This window comes from Moschus berezovskii, chromosome 8, assembly GCF_049115385.1.
Source record: "Moschus berezovskii isolate FMDL1 chromosome 8, NW_MosBer_1.0, whole genome shotgun sequence".
In the NCBI taxonomy this organism is placed as follows: Eukaryota; Metazoa; Chordata; class Mammalia; order Artiodactyla; family Moschidae; genus Moschus; species Moschus berezovskii.
The window spans coordinates 17,176,847-17,192,820 of record NC_142467.1 but is presented as its reverse complement, the minus strand read 5'-3'; the positions used below and the strand labels follow the sequence as shown (position 1 = coordinate 17,192,820).

The window sequence follows — 15,974 nt, the reverse complement described above, 5'->3', positions numbered from 1 at the left end:
AAAAGAAGAGAAGTGAAAAGCAAAGGAGAAAAGGAAAGATATACCCATCTGAATGCAGAGTTCCAAAGAATAGCAAGGAGAGATAAGAAGCCTTCCTCAGCGATCAATGCAAAGAAATAGAGGAAAATAACAGACTAGGAAAAACAAGAGATCTCGTCAAGAAAATTAGAGATACCAAGGGAACATTTCATACAAAGATGGGCTCAATAAAGGACAGAAATGGTATGGACCTAACAGAAGCAGAAGATATTAAGAAGAGGTGGCAAGAATACACAGAAGAACTGTACAAAAAAGATCTTCATGACCCAGAAAACCATAACGGTGCAATCACCCACCTAGAGCCAGACATCCTGGAGTGTGAAGTCAAGTAGGCCTTAGGAAGCTTCACTATGAACAAAGCTACTGGAGGAGATGGAATTCCAGTTGAGCTATTTCAAATCCTAAAAGATTATGCTATGAAAAGTGCTGCACTCAATATGTCAGCAAATATGGAAAACTCAGCAGTGGCCACAGGACTGGAAAAGGTCAGTTTTCATTCCAATCTCTAAGAATTGCAATGTCAAGGAATGTTCAAACTACCACACAATTGCACTGATCTCACACGCTGGCAAAGTAATGCTCAAAATTCTCCAAGCCAGGCTTCAACAATACGTGAACCGATAACTTTCAAATGTTCAAGCTGGATTTAGAAACGGCATAGGAACCAGAGATCAAATTGCCAACATCCATTGGATCATAGAAAAAGCAAGAGGTCCAGAAAAACAACTATTTCTGATTTATTGACTAAGTCAAAGCCTTACTGTGTGATTCACAAAAACTGTGGAAAATTATGAAAGAGATGGGAATACCAGACCATCTGACCTGCCTTCTGAGAAATCTGTATGCAGGTCAAGAAGCAACAGTTAAAACTGCACATGGAACAACAGACTGGTTCCAAATAGGAAAAGGAGTACATCAAGGTTTTATATTCTCACCCTGCTTATTTAACTTATATGCAGAGTATATCACGAGAAACGCTGGGCTGGATGAAGCACAAGCTGGAATCAAAATGCCGGGAGAAATATCAATAACCTCAGATACACAGATGACACCACACTTAAGGCAGAAAGCAAAGAACTAAAGAGCCTCTTGATGAAAGTGAAAGAAGACAGTGAAAAAGTTGGCTTAAAACTCAACATTCAGAAAATGAAGATTATGGCATCTGGTCCCATCACTTCATGGCAAATAGATGGGGAAACAACAGAACAGTGACACACTATTTTGGGGGGCTCCAAAATCACTGCAGATGGTGACTACAGCCATGAAATTAAAAGATGCTCGCTCCTTGGAAGAAAAGCTATGACTAACCTAGACAGCATATTAAAAAGCAGAGACATTACTCTGCCACCTAGGTCCGTCTAGTCAAGGCTATGGTTTTTCCAGTAGTCATGTATGGATGTGAGAGCTGGACTATAAAGAAAGCTGAGTGCCACAGAATTGATGCTTTTGAACTGCGGTGTTGGAGAAGATTCTTGAGAGTCCCTTGAACTTCATAGTGATCCAACCAACCAATCCTCATGGAAATCAGTGTTGAATATTCACTGGAAGGACTGATGCTGAAGCTGAAACTCCAATACTTTGGCCACCTGATGCAAAGAGCTGACTCACTGGGAAAGACCCTGATGCTGGGAAAGACCCTGATGCTGGGAAAGATTGAAAGCAGGAGAAGAAGGGGAAGACAGAGAATGAGATGGTTGGATGGCATCACTGACTCGATGGACATGAGTTTGAGCAAGCTTTGGGAGTTGGTGATGGACAGGGAGGCCTGGAGTGCTGCAGTCCATGGGGTCGCAAAGAGTCGGACACGACTAAGTGACTAAACTAATGAAAAACTGAGTTCATTGAACTCCTAACATTCCTCCGCTAGAGCACATGAAACCTAATCGCTGATTAAGAAAAATAAAAGATCATAAATTGGTATATTAGTCTGCTCCAGCTGCCATAACAAAATACCGGCTGGCTCAAACAGAGGACTGTATTTTCTCACAGTCCTGGAGGCTAGAAATCCCAGATCAAGGTCCCACAGGGTTGGTTTTTGGTGAGAACCTTCTTCTTGGCTTTTAGACAGCCACCTGTTTGCTGTGTTGTAACATGGCAGAGCGGAGAAGGCAATGGCAAACCACTCCAGTACTCTTGCCTAGAAAATCCCATGGATGGAGGAGCCTGGTAGGCTGCAGTCCATGGGGTCGCTAAGGGTCGGACACGACTGAGCGACTTCACTTTAACTTTTCACTGTCACACATTGGAGAATGAAATGGCAACCCACTCCAGTGTTCTTGCCTGGAGAATCCCAGGGAAGGGGGAGCCTGGTGGGCTTCCGTCTATGGGGTCACACAGAGTAGGACACGACTGAAGCGACTTAGCAGCAGCAGCAGCAGCAACATGGCAGAGAGAGAAATCAAGTGAAGTTTCAGGTCTTAAGACATCAATCCTATCAGATCAGGATCCTACCCACATGAGTTCATTTAACCTTAATTACTTTGGTGGGGTTAGAGCTTCAAATTATGTATTTTGAGAGATGCAACTGACTCCATAGCAATTAGAAAGTATCGGGGGATGTCATGTTTAGAAGCATTTGTGTTATAACATTCCTGATACTTTTCCAAACAGCCTCAATCTTAGAAGAGAGGTTACTTCAACATCATCAGTTCATTCGGCCCTGCGTTCAAATGCTGAAGCCATTTTTGTTCCATTTAATCAGAGGAAGGAAGCAGCAGAGAAAGGAGATGTGAAAGGCTTTGGCCAACTATAGAGTTTGATGCAACAGTCCACACAAGAGATTACCTTCACTTCTAATGCAGATTACAAGTACACAGGATTCCCAAAGTCCATTCAGGCCTGATAATTCGCTGCTGCTGCTACTGCTACTGCTAAGTTGCTTCAGTCGTGTCTGACTCTGTGTGACCCCATAGACGGCAGCCGACCAGGCTCCGCCATCCCTGGGATTCTCCAGGCAAGAACACTGGAGTGGGTTGCCATTTCCTTCTCCGATAATTTGCTAGAAGACCTAAATAACTCACTGAAAATTAGCTGCTGCTGCTGCTGCTGCTAAGTCACTTCAGTCGTGTCCGACTCTGTGCGACCCCATAGACGGAAGCCCACCAGGCTCCCCCGTCCCTGGGATTCTCCAGGCAAGAACACTGGAGTGGGTTGCCATTTCCTTCTCCGATAATTCGCTAGAAGACCTAAATAACTCACTGAAAATTAGCTAGAAGACCTAAATAACTCACTGAAAAATTTTTATACTCATGACCATGGTTTAAGCATGATTAAAGTCAGGGAAGAGAAAAAGCATACAGGACAAAGTTGAGGAGAGTACAAACACGGAGCTTCTGATGTCTTCTCTGAAGTTGTGTTGTTGTTGTTTAGTCACTAAGTCATGTCTGACTCTTTTGCAGCCCCGTGGACTGTAATCCACCAAGTTCCTCTGTCCATGGGATTCTCCAGGCAAGAATACTGGAGTGGGTTGCCATTTCCTCCTCCAGGGGATCTTCCTGACCCAGGCATCGAACCCATATCTCCTGCATTGGCGGGCAGATTCTTTACCACTGACTGTCCTGGCAAGTCCCTCTGTGAAGTTTTGGATGTTACTCTCTTGCTAACTATATGGCATAATATGCACAGACTACTGCCAACCTGGAGAGACTGCAGGAAGCATGGTGTTCAGAGTTGCTTTTTTGGGGGGGCGGCGGAGGGGAGTCTCCATCGCATAGGCATGATTGACTGACTGCTTACATGGCCGATCTCAGTTTCAATGTCAACTGATACCAAGGGAGTCAAAGTCCCTACATGAAGTCACACAGTCTTTCTGGCTAAGGGCGGCCCCCACTCTAAATCATATTGTTAGACAATGTGACCCAAAGTCCCAAAGCAAACCAACATACCATCCAGAAACTGAGGGCAAAGATCAGGCCTTTTGGGGGGCAAAGCTAAATTCTTTACCACACACGAGACAAGAGAAACCATTCAATAGTTTCTGTTGAAAACAGAGGCAAGTCCAGAATCCTTATCAAACTATACAAGCCTTCTCATACCCTGTGTCTCTCCCTCCATGACTTGGCTCCTGTCTCTTTCACCAACTCCATCTCTCATAACAATCAAACTTTCTGCTTGAGGAGTTGCAAATTTGTTAGTTTTTAAAAAATACCACATAGCTGACAGCTATTTCTTCTGTTTAGAAAGCTTTTTCACTTTATTTACTTATTCTTAAGTTTTCAACTTAGGTATCATTGTCTCTACCAAGTCTTTCAAAAACCCCAGGTAAGGCACTGCGCCTCTCCCATACCGTTCTATACATGCTTCTATCATAACACAAAACATTTTGCTAAAATCTTGTCTTTATAGCAGACATCCCAACCAGCACATACGATCCTCAAGTATGGGATCCAGCCTGCCTTATGACTAGGCATCCATCTTTTACGGATTCGGGTAACTGAGACCCTGCCCAACTATTTCCCTGTTTTCCTTGCCTCATATTTCAGTTCATGTAGATCCTGGGCCTTTTCCTGTTCCTGTGTCTCCCCACTTCTTCCCATCACTTTTGAGATCAGAGGCCAATCCCTGTTCAGCTATAATACCTGTTGACAGACCCCTTTCTTTTCCGCCAGTACTTCCCCTGCTTTCCTGATCTGATCCTTCCTCTCTTGGTGACCAACCAATTCCTGGATCTGACCACTTAAGAGAAATACTTCAACTACATTAATGGGTATTAAGATAAATGAACTGTGATGATTAATTACTTCCCAAACTACTTGAGTTACTCTAAAAGTCACTTCCATAGTACAGACAAAGACATGACATCAAGAAGAATGGGGTAATTCAAGTCAAGAGAATATCTCAGTTATCAATTAACCAAACTCTTTAGTTTCTTAAACTGCTTTACCTTGAGTTACAATTTTGGTCACATGTCTAGCTTGTTCCATGTTCTAAACAAAGCACACAATACTAAGTTATGCTTTTCAGATGAAAAAGATATCACACTCCTTCATTACCTTGGATATTAACTCTGATTTTTTTTTTTTTAAAATAGAAGTACTGTGTCTGTTGAGCCACATATAGGATCTTCCCTGCTGCCTTCTTACACCGTATCACATATGATGGCAATGATTATTAGCAGGGGATAGGAAAATCAGCCACATCCACAGCCATTAGCAGTTATACTATTGGGTACTAGTTGCTATCATTTCCTTAATTAGCTACTAAAGGGTCTTAAGAGGCCCAAATCCACAGTCTTGGTCATATCAACCCCTCTCCAACCACTAAGAAAATCAACCCTAAGTATATTATCAACCTAGACTATACCTGAAATTAATATCCAACCTGCTATAAAGAAATAGAAACATAACACTAAATGCTTCAATGATCTGTCTTCAGAGTGATATTTTTCTCTACAGCAAAAATTATCTGTTATCTATATTGCAGTGTCTATATAGCAAAAATGAACCATTCTCCAAAAAAGGAGACAAGAACACAATATCAGATTAAGCAGGAGAGAACTGCTACCTCTAAATTATCTTTAATTTAGCTGTGAAACGTTAAGCAAGTCAGTCATCTGCTACCTCATCCATAGCAAATTCAAAGAATGATACGCAAGAGTGTGGTACAATTTTTCATTCAGCACTTTAAATCAAAGCATAGTAATTAACTTAAATAAGCTTTATAACTGAAATAGCTAAATGCAGCACCCAAAAAGTATTTAATAAACAATAGTGTAAAAAACATTCAACAGTTTTTTTAAAAAAAGATGCATTATCTTGTACTAAAAATAAAAAGTCCTTCCTTTCTTAAACAGATAAAAATAATTTTTAACAATGCTGAACATTGTTAAACTACAAAATTAGTCATTAAATGGCTCAATTAAACCTCACTGCTCTATGGCTGGAGATGGTATGATATACAGTCTGAACAACTTAAGTTTATTTCTGTGGGCTGCATACATCGCACATCCTCCAAATACTAAGTGCTGAACCAGGTGAACTGACATACGTTACCTGGCATACAGTAGGTAAGGCTGAGTAACTTAAGGCCAGGCGGCTGGCTTCAGAACCACGGCTGAAATACAGCCGTGATGCGCACTCTAGCCCTGTCCCCCATCCCCCTCCAGTCCGTGGAGCTGTACCACTTTGTCATTTTGCTGCCAGGTCCCCTGTCTTCTCCCGTCAGTTCCAGGGCTTAGTCCATTAATGTTACTGAACCCCTTTGCTATTCTCCATCTAGCCACATCCAACGGCTACCTAACATGTCTTTTCTCTGTTTCTTCATCATTTTTCTCCGTTTCCTGCTCTTCTCAGCTACCAGAAACAACAGCACAAGAGCGATCTACTTCAGAGCCACAGTCAGCTAATCAACACATTCCTTTCCCTCGAAAGAAAAAGAGAAAAGCGTCACAGCAGGTCAGGATGGTCTTCGGCTTTTCAGAACTTTTCATCACAGTCTGATTCCCAGACGTTCATTCATTGTTATAAAAGGTATTTCACGGTTTCTCTTACTTCTAAGTTTGGAATTACTACAGGTACTTGGTCTACAGAGAATTTAATTTTTGATCATTATAGCATTTTAAGGTTAAAAAGTAACAGAAGACAAGGTGGCTGCTCTTTCAACCCTTAAAAAAATTTACTGCCAAAAAACCTGCAAATTTTTCTATTAAGATCAGACCTTAAGGGGAGTTCCTGGGTGGCCTCGTGGTTAGGAATCCAGACTTTCACTACCATGGCCTGAGTTCAGTCCCTGGATGGGGAACTGAGATCCTGCAATCTGTGTGCCACAGCCAAAAAAAAAAAAAACAGATCTTAAAATAAATGAACAGTGCTCCAAAGGATATAAAAATATGGCCAAAAAGCAGGTTGAAAGATACTTAATATCACCAATCATTAGGAAAATCAAAACCACTGAGATATTACTTCACACCCATTAGAATGGCTATTTTTTTTTTTTTTTAAGAGGGAAAATATGTCTGGCGAGGCTATGGAGAAGTGTTGGTGAGGATACAGAGAAAATGAAACCTCTGCACTACCAGTAGGAAGGTAAAATAGTGCAGCCATTGTGGATAGCAGTATGGCAATTTCTAAAAAAATTAAATACAGAATTAGCACATAATCCAACACTTCCACTTCTGGGTATATAACCAAAAGAAATGAAGCAGGAGACTCAAACAGATATTTGCACACTCATGTTCACAGCAGCATTATCTGCAATAGCCAAAAGGTGGAAGCAACACAGTATTCACAAATGAACAGATAAACAAATTGTAGTCTATATATACAAGAGAATATTATTCAGCCTTAAAAAAGGAAGAATATTTAACATGCTACAACATACATGAACTTTGAAGGCACTATGCTAAACAAAATAAGCCAGAGTCACAAAGGAACAAATATCATATGATTCCACTTATATGAGGTATCTAGAGCAGAAACAAAATTCATAGAGAAAGAAAGTAGACTAACAGTTGTCCAGGGCTGAGAAGAGGGGAGAATGGGAAATGTTTAATGCGTATGGAGTTTTGCTTGGGGAAGATAAAAAAGTTCTGGAAATGGATGGTAGTGACAGCTGCTAACAATGTTAATGTATTAATACTTGATGCCACTGAAGGGTACGCCTAAAAATGGTTAAAATGACTGATTTTATGTTATGGGATTGGGGGTAGGAGGAGACGGGGATGACAGAGAATGAGATGGCTGGATGGCATCACCGACTCGATGGACATGAGTTTGAGTGACCTCCGGGAGTTGGTGATGGACAGGGAGGCCTGGCGTGCTGTGGTTCATGGGGTCGCAAAGAGTCGGACATGACTGAGCGACTGAACTGAACTGAAAAAAGAATGAAAAGTTGACATAAGTTAGCTCTTTTCACTCACTACTCAGTTATCCATGACCACTGTACAAACCCAATTTGATCCTAAAACAGATAGGACAAGTTATGTAAATGTGCTAATGAGAGCTTGGAAACATCTCTACATATCTGAAGACATCACATTCTCCTCATAGAGGTCTGTTGGGGAAAGCTGAGAAAAATAGGCTGTCAATAAAAAAGATCCCTCATGGTCACACAAACCACTGAATAAATATTCTTGAGAATTTTAAACACTGATGCCTGCATGCCGAGATCCTTGCTATTCCAAGATATACCAAATATATTCCTTTTCCTAGCCTGAAACACATACCACATACCTCCAGAGCACACTCTCTGATTTCATCCAGATCGCTACTCAAAAGTCCTCTTATCAAAGAGGCTGACACTGACCACCCTATTTAAAAGAGCATGCTCCATCATTCTCTCTCCCCTCAGTGTGCTTTACTTTTCTTCATAGCTCTTATCACTATTTGATATATTTACTCGCTAACTGTCCTTCTCTGTCAACTACAATGTAAATTTCAAACCAAAGTCAGCCTCTTGTGTGCTACTGGAAACCCAGCACCTAGAACACTACCTGGCACACTGAAGGTGGCCAATGAGCATCTGCTCAATGAATGACTGGATAGACGTTTACAGTTTCATAGGTCATACTGCCCTGTTGGCGTTGGTACTATTTTACCAGCATTGTAGTAGCCACTGCCTCAAAGCCATCCGGAGTATCACTGGTTTAGGCTTTACCATTAAGTTGAAGGAATACTTAGGTAAAGAGTCAGATAGAAGCCTGGTAGCAGCATGTCAAAAAACTGCTCCCTGACTTACTTTCTAAATCAGTTCAGTTCAGTCAGTCAGTCCCTCAGTCGTGTCTGACTCTTTGCAACCCCATGGACTGCAGCATGCCATGCTTCCTTGTCCATCACCAACTCCCGGAGCTCAAACTTATGTCCATGGAGTCGGTGATGCCATCCAACCATCTCATCCTCTGTCATCCCCTTTTGACGTTCGTTTTATAAATACATTAAATGAAAACAGTGTATCTGTTCCTCACAATGAGGGATAAAAAATAAACACGAAGAATGTATCTCGAACAATGCTTTAAGACAAAAAGATACCGTGAATTGGATATTTCACGCATTTTGGTAAATGGTATAAGGCACACGCTAGCCTGAAAAACCATAGGATTTTTCCCTTTGCAACTTTTGAGAGGGTTTGGGGAAACAGACAAATGCAATATAGTCAAAAACTAATCAATTACTTGGCATAACGAATACACACTCCGGAGCTCTAGACGAATATGTTAAATCTCTGGATGAGGGAAGGAGAAGACTGACTCCAAAATACACCTAACTTTATTTCAAAGTCAAAAGTCTTCAATTACGAATGCAACCCAGTGAAATGTCCCACCAGAGCTCATGCAAGTTACAAGTTTTTAGAGCATTTTATATCTGCACTTTATAGTCTTCCGTCTGCAGCGAATGACTTCTGATAAAGGTCTGTCAGGTGATGGTAATTTTGGTAGAAAAGTCTTTAACCAGAAAACTGCAATAGATCCCCCCACCCCACCCCCCTACCCGAGAAAGCTTAGGAAGGCCCATTACGCTACAGTCTCCAAGTGGAAGGAGACTCATCCAGGGAACACACGTGTTCTACCCCGCATGAAAATGGAAATAGCAGGTGTTAAGCTGCCCATCGGCGAGGTCCCGGGCAGAGGGCAGAGGGGTGCGCAGGAACCACAGCTTGGCTCCCGGGGACCCTCCGGCCCCCTCCGGCGGCAGCGACCCCCGCGCGAGATGAATCAAGGCGCCGGCCTCCTCCTCTTGATTCCGGCCCGGGCCTGCCCCCCGCGAGCTCACACGCCGGCAAACGCTGGTCCTACCTGAGCTCTGCCCCCAGCTGCAGGGCTGTGGGGGGAGGCGGGAGGAGGCGTGGCCTTCCAGCTCGCCAGTCGAACTCCCTCGTGCGGTTGTTACGACTTTCCCTCTCGGGAATCCGCGCCCGGATCAAGTTCAAGTTGCACTTCCGGGGTCCGCTGGAGACGGCAACGTCATCGCGCACGCGACGCGGTCGGCCGCGACCGGCCGGAAGTGGGCGGGGCGCGGCCCCTGGGTTGGTTCCCGGGGCTGTAGCGGGGCTGGAATAGAGAGGTCTGTGGGAGGTTGAGAATTGTCCTGCTATTTCCCCGTGGGCTCTCTTCGCCTTTCTTTTACCCTTTTCTTCTGAAGTAAGGAACGCTCCTTTCTGGGTAACTTTAGAGGTCAGGACACCGTGAAGCCTCGTTCTCCAAACGGAATTTAATAAAACAATTGAGACAGTGGTCGTGCAGCTAGTTGTCAACCCTCCCACACATGGTTTATCCCGCTTCATTCAACTCCAGGAATGACAGGAGGTGGGAAAGTCGAGATTGGAAGATTAAATTTACTTCTAAATTAGCATAGGCTCCCTGACCCTGCTGTTTTTCCTATCTCCTGGCTGCTAATAGGATAGATTGGAAACAACTGTATAAAGCTGTGGTTCCCATTGCTAACAGTGAGTTGATCTAAACTCAGCCTTAATGGCAAAAATTCCAGATAGTAACAGTTACTCATGAAAATCCCCTAAAGTGAAAGTGAAGTCGCTCAGTCGTGTCCAACTGTTAGTGACCCCATGGACTGTAGCCTATCAGGCGCCTCTGTCCATGGGGTTTTCCAGGCAAGACTACTGGAATGGACTGCCATTTCTTTCGCCAAGGGATCTTCCCAACCCAGGGATCGAACCCAGGTCTCCCGCATTGCAGACACGCACTTTAGCATCTGAGCCACCAGGGAAGCCCCTAAGTGGTTCACAAACTACAGAATACCTGATGATAAGCATAAACTCAAGGTCTTAATTCTTATGCACACTTGAATGTGAGATCTCTTAGCTAATTTATATGTTAGAATGAAAACGGAGTTTGTAACTATCTGGACATTTCAACAATCTTGATAAATCCAAAATGCAACTCAGCTTTGCTTAACCATTCAACAGCATTTGACAAAGTTAGTCACATCCTGCTTTGTGAAACTTGAAACAGTTTTTTCATTTGAATTTTGTGAACTCACAGAGTTCCTTTGATTTTTCCTTTGCTGGATTCTCCCTCATTTCTTAGTGTTAATGTGCCCCAGCGCTCTTCCCCACTCGAGTCACCTTCATTCCCCAGGTGATCCCTTCTTTCCCTCCATCGTGGTTCATATGACATCAGTATGCTGATGACTTCCAAATACCTGTTTCAAGCCATGGATTTGATTTCTGTACTAATGTGTCTGATTTCTATACTAATCATGTATTTGATTTCTGTACTAATTTCTATAGTAAAGCGTCTAACTTCTGAGTCAACGTTTCCACTAAGATGTTTAACATGCATTTCAAACTGTTTCCAAAACCTGTTTCCCTGTTGCTGTTGTGTATCTTTATCCAATCCAGTCAGTCCTTCAGCAAAATCTGTTTGCTCTGTCTTCAAAAGGTATCCTAAGTCTAACCAGTTCTTACCAGCTCTACACCTACTATGCTGGTCCTCAATGGGTGTTCAAAGTGTCTGTTCTAAATGCTTCTGTTCTTACCTCTGTACAATCTAGTCTCCAATTGGCAACTGTAGAAATCCATTTAAATAGAAAATTAGAATTTGTTCCTTCCCTATTCAAAACATTTAAGATGTTCTCTTAAACATCGGAGAAGGCAATGGCAAGCCACTCCAGTACTTTTGCCTAGAAAATCCCATGGATGGAGGAGCCTGGTAGGCTGCAGTCCGTGGGGTTGCTAAGGGTCGGACACGACTGAGCGACTTCACTTTCACTTTTCACTTTCACACACTGGAGAAGGAAATGGCAACCCACTCCAGTGTTCTTGCCTGGAGAATCCCAGGGACGGGGGAGCTTGGTGGGCTACTGTCTATGGGGTCACACAGAGTCAGACACGACTGAAGTGACGCAGCAGCAGCAAGATGTTCTCTACTAAAAATACAATCCAAAATTGTTTTCATACATCCATAAGATCCTGAATGATCTCACACTGGGCCACCCCAAGCTGCTGTTGAAGAAAAAGGTGGTAAGAAATAGTTTTGGAGTGAGGCATGGGAACATGGCCAGTAATTTGGAGTTTTGCAAAAGGTAATCCTAAACGTGATTTACCAACTCTCTTGCTTGGACGACAAAAGACTTTATATTCTTCAGTGACAGAGTACAGAGATAATAACTGTCAAGTTTTCCCAGCAACTAGTAGACATGTTGGTATATGGCTTGGTGTTTTCATTTGCTAGGGCTGCCATAAGGAAGCACCTCAAACCAGGTGGCTTAAACAATGGAAATGTATTGCCTCACAGCTCGGGAGGTTAGAAGTCTGAGACCAAAGTGTATCCAGTGTTGGTTCCTTCCAAGGGCTATGAGGAACAATTTGTTCCTTGTCTCTCCCTTGCTTCTACAGAGATGCTGGCAAGTTTTGATGCCCCTTGCCTTATAGCGACATCACCCCCATCTCTTTAGCTTCACATGGCATTCTCTCTGTGTGCTGTCTCTGTGTCCAAAATTCCTTATTATAGGGACATCAGTCATATTAAATTAGGGCCCATCCCAGTGACCTCATTTTAACCTGATTACCTATATGATGATTTTATTTCCAAATAAGGTCATATTCTGAGGTATTGGGCTTAAGATTTCATGTATCTTTTTGGAGAGACACAAACTCTGCTGCTGCTAAGCCACTTCAGTCATGTCCGATTCTGTGCGACCCCATAGACGGCAGCCCACCAGGTTCCCCCATCCCTGGGATTCTCCAGGAAAGAACACTGGAGTGGGTTGCCATTTCCTTCTCCAATGCATGAAAGTGAAAAGTGAAAGTGAATTCGCTCAGTCGTGTCCGACTCTTAGCGACCCCATGTACTGCAGCCTACCAGGCTCCTCCATCCATGGGATTTTCCAGGCAAGAGTACTGGAGTGGGTTGCCATTGCCTTTTCTGACACAAACTCTAGGGTAGAATTATTTTGAAGAAAGGGAGAGGAGTAACTCTAGAAGAAAGGAGCAAACCAGTCAGTAGAATAAGGTTGTGTGAAGTAAGCCACAAGAAGAGGAACTACGTGGAAAGTTAGAGATGTTGGCGGGAGCATTTGCCCCATGTATCAGGGCATGGAAGTGTTGGAATTCCTGGACCTGGGTGAACCTCCAGAACAAAAATGTACAAAAGTACTTGATGACAGAAAGCATCAGCACCTGGGCATTTGTGCTGAGGGAAGCATGGTCACAGTTTATGACAGCCTTTTCTTCCCACTCGTGAGGTGACATTGAAGGACCTCAAAGTAACAGAATAAGTGTGGAACATGTAGAAGTAAAAGGTGCAGAAGCTGAGACAAAACAAATAATTTTCCCCTCCTTCCAGCCATATTTGTGAGTCAGGAGTATGATGGGAAAGAACACAGTTTAGAGTGAATTAGAGATTTCCAGTCCAATATGTAAAGAGTTTGGAGCTTGAAAATCATCATTTTTATCCTGACAATGAGAAAGAAAAGCCTACAAAACTAAACAGCTCTTTTTAGATCCTTCAGAGAATTGAAGTCAGAAAACCGCTGCGCCTCAAATTAAAAAGACAGGAAAGTAGTTAAAAGCATAGGTTCAGTTCAGTTCAGTTCAGTCGCTCAGTCGTGTCCGACTCTTTGCGACCCCATGAATCACAGCACGCCAGGCCTCCCTGTCCATCACCAACTCCCGGAGTTCACTCAAACTCATGTCCATCGAGTCGGTGATGCCATCCAGCCATCTCATCCTCTGTCGTCCCCTTTTCCTCCCGCCCCCCAATCCCTCCCAGCATCAGAGTCTTTTCCAGTGAGTTGCTTGAGGCGGCCAAAGTATTGGAGTTTCAGCTTTAGCATCAGTCCTTCCAATGAACACCCAGGATTGATCTCCTTTAGAATGGATTGGTTGGATCTCCTTAACAGGAATCAAACCCCATTCCTGCCAGAGACACTTAGAGGGCTCAAATAAACCTATGCTGACCAGGACCCAGAGACACCACAGAGACTGAACCAGAACTCTGTTTGAGTGTCTCCTGAGGAGGAATGGGTCAGCAGTGGCCTGCCGCAGGGGCAGGGGCTGGGTCACCATTAACCTCACCATAGAGCTGCCAGAACTTACATAGAACTGGGAAATAGACTCTTCAAGGGCACAAACAGAACCTTTTGCACACGAGGACCCAGGAGAAAGGAGCAATGACCCCACAAGAGACTGACCCAGACTTGCCCAGGAGTGTCCAGGAGACTCAAGCAGAGGCGTGGGTCAGCAGTGGTCTGCTGCACGGTTGGGGGCACGGAGTGTAGCAGTACATGCATGGGACTTTTGAAGGAGGTTGCCATTATCTTCATTACCTCCACCAAAGTTTGGCCTCAGGTAAATAACAGGCAGGGAACACAGTCCCGCCCATCAATAGAAAATTGGATTAAAGATTCACTGAACATGGCCCCGCCCATCAGAACTAGATCCAATTCCCCCTCAGTCAGTCTCCCCCATCAGGAAGCTTCCATGAACCTCTTATCCTTCTCAATCAGACGGCAGACAGACTGGAAACCACAATCACAGAAAATTAACCAATCTGATCACATGGAACACAGCCTTGTCTAAATGAAACTATGAGCCATGCCGTGTAGGGCTACCCAAGACGGATGGGTCATGATGGAGACTTCTGACAAAACGTGGTTGACTGGAGAAGGGAATGGTAACCACTTCAGTATTCTTGCCATGAGAACCCCATGAACAGTGTGAAAAGGTAAAAAAGATAAGACACTGAAAGATGAACTCCCCAGGTTGGTAAGTGCCCAATATGCTACTAGAGATCAGTGGAGAAATAACTCCAGAAAGAATGAAGAGATGAAGCCAAAGCAAAAACAACACCCAGTTGTAGATGCACTGGTGATAGAAGCAAAGTCCAATGCTGTAAAAACCAATATTGCATAGGAACCCGGAATGTTAGGTCCATGAATCAAGGCAAATAGGAAATGGGCAAACAGGACATGGCAAGAGTGAATGCTGACATTTTAGGAATCAGCAAACTAAAATGGGCTGGAATGAATGGATTTAACTCAGATGATCATTATATATACTACTCTGGGCAAGAATCCCTTAGAAGAAATGGAGTAGCCATCATAGTCAACAAGAGTCAAAAATACACTACTTGGATGGAATCTCAAAAATGACAGAATGATCTCTGTTCGTTTCCATGGCAAACCAATCAATATCACAGTAATCCAAGTCTATTCCCCGAGCAGTAATGCTGAAGAAGCTGAAGTTGAATGGTTCGATGAAAACCTACAAGATCTTCTAGAACTAACAACCAAAAAAGATGTCCTTTGTATTTTAGGGGACTGGAATGCAAAAGTAGGAAGTCAAGAAACCTGGAGTAACAGGCAAATTTGGCCTTGGAGTACAGAATGAAGCAGGGAAAAGGCTAACAGAGTTTTCTCAAGAGAATGCACTGGTCATAGCAAACACCCTTTTCCAGCAACACAAGAGAAGACTCTACACATGGACATCACCAGATGATCAATACCGAAATCAGATTGATTGTATTCTTTGCAGCCAAAGACGGAGAAGCTTTATTCAGTCAGGAAAATCGAGACCGGGAGCTGACTGTGGCTCAGATCATGAACTCCTTATTGCCAAATTCAGACTTAAATTGAAGAAAGTAGAGAAAACCACTAGACCATTCAGATATGACCTAAATCAAATCACTTATGATTATACAGTGGAAATGACAGATAGATTCAAGGGATTAGATCTGATAGAGTGCCTGAAGAACTATGGATGGAGGTTCGTGACATTGTACAGGAGGCAGTGATGAAGACTATCCCCAAGGAAAAGAAATGTAAAAAAGCAAAATGGCAGTCTGAGGAGGCCTTACAAATAGCTGTGAAAAGAAGAGAAGTGAAAAGAAAAGAAAAGGGAAGATATACCCATTTGAATGCAGAGTTCCAAAGAAGAGCAATGAGAGATAAGAAAGCCTTCCTCAGTGATCAATGTAAAGAAATAGAGGAAAGCAATAGAATGGGAAAGACTAGAGATGTTTTCAAGAAAATTAGAGATACCCAGGG

General features: G+C 43.2%; 1 protein-coding gene across 6 annotated transcripts in view; it reads right to left on the bottom strand.

Moving 5' to 3' along the window:
- The window catches only part of ARB2A (ARB2 cotranscriptional regulator A), a 422,973-nt gene extending 413,047 nt beyond the window's left edge, over positions 1-9,926 (bottom strand). For all 6 annotated transcript variants that reach the window (XM_055429378.2, XM_055429376.2, XM_055429381.2 and 3 more), the window contains exon 1: positions 9,767-9,926. The gene's annotated coding sequence lies outside the window, so the exon portion shown is untranslated. The remainder of the gene's footprint in view (positions 1-9,766) is intronic.
- Between the last annotated feature and the right edge of the window lie 6,048 nt (positions 9,927-15,974).